We start from the raw sequence: 1,646 nt of genomic DNA, 5'->3' as shown, positions 1-1,646 counted from the left end.
CAGAGGGGAGTTGCAAAATTAGTCTCCAAACACTTGTCGGTATAGTGTAAGACCCACGACCCAAGGGGAGCAGGAACTGGGTTCGGAGCAGCTCTGGTCAGGCTGAGGCCCGCTCGCCTGCTCGCTGAGGCAGTATCCCTGCTGAGCAGAGCCCACAGACAGTGATCTACACTTCAGATCCATTCCATCTCAGCTAGTCACAGCTTTGGCAGGGCCGCAATAGGACAAGAAAATAAGGGGCATCTCTGCTGAGCCTGGCTCTGGCCTTCACTCCTCTGTGTTGGTGCTCTATCAGACTGCAGACCCTGGTTGCTGAACTTTAGCTCGGCTTTTTCCCCCACCTCTCCAGGAAGAGGTGGTCGGAGGAACCGAGATCCTTGGGACAGAATGATGGATTGCGGTGTATTCCCCTCGACTGTAAGTTGCAGCAATACACTAACTGACCAAAACAGGGTGCCATTTCCTGAACTTGCTCTGAGAGCAAACACCCATTTGACCATCCCGTTTTCATTTCAGGACTGTGTAATGCTGTAATGTGCGTTCAACTCCATGCAGTCAAGATTACACTGTAAGTGTACAGCTATCTAGATCTAGGCATTGTTACATTGTCCCCTGAGCAACTCAGGGTCAAATTACATTACATTACATTTAGCAGACACTTCTTGACCAAAGTGACTTAAATCAAATCAAATCAAATCAAAATCAAATCAAATGTTTATTTGTCACATACATTATACAGGTAGCCTATAAATGCAGTGAAATGCTTGTTCCACTGACTCCAAGACTGTGCAAAGGATATATGTATAGACCCTTTCAACAATAAAAACAAAAACAATGCTTGAACGTTCTATTTGGGCCCCAATCTACTTCCTCTGTATTAAGATAACATATGGAATGTTAAAAAGGAAGCCTTGTGGGGCCAACTATGATGCTGATAATGGAACTCTCTTGAAAGGGTCCATAGAAAAGGAAGAAGAATAAAGAGAGAAAGTCCAAAGTGTTTAGGCTCCTGTACTGTATGCTGGTGCTCCTGCTACAATCCTCATTTAAAATCCTGATAGCCTGGGGGTAAAAACTTTTCTGCATTCTCTCCGTGTTGGACTTCAGGCAGCGGTAACGTTTCCCAGATCGTAGGATAGAGAAGAGGCAGTTGTTGGGGTGACTGGGATCACTGATAATTTTCCTTGTTCTCGACTGACATCTCCTTAGGTAAATTTCCTGTAGGTTGGGTAGGGCACTTCTGGTGGTACGTTCAGCTGATCTTACTACTCTCTTCAGAGCTTTACGGTCTAGCTCAGTGCTATTTCCATACCAAGCTGTTATACTGCCAGTGATAACACTTTCAATGGTGGTTCTGTAAAAGTTCTTCAGTAGTTGTTGAGGTAGCTTGAAGTACTTGAGGCGTCTGAGGTGGAAAAGACGCTGATGACCCTTTTTCACCAGTGAATTAATGTGCTTGGTCCAAGTCAGGTCTTCAGTAATATGGACTCCAAGATATTTAAAACTCTCTACCCTTTCCACTTGAGAGTCATTGATCATAAGTGGTTGATACATCTTATGCTGATCACGCCTGAAATCTATAAACATCTCCTTGGTCTTTGTAACATTCAGGAGGAGGTTGTTTTCCTTCACTTCTTGACCAAAGT

Source organism: Alosa sapidissima, chromosome 14 (assembly GCF_018492685.1).
Source record: "Alosa sapidissima isolate fAloSap1 chromosome 14, fAloSap1.pri, whole genome shotgun sequence".
In the NCBI taxonomy this organism is placed as follows: Eukaryota; Metazoa; Chordata; class Actinopteri; order Clupeiformes; family Clupeidae; genus Alosa; species Alosa sapidissima.
This window is presented reverse-complemented; position numbering follows the sequence as displayed.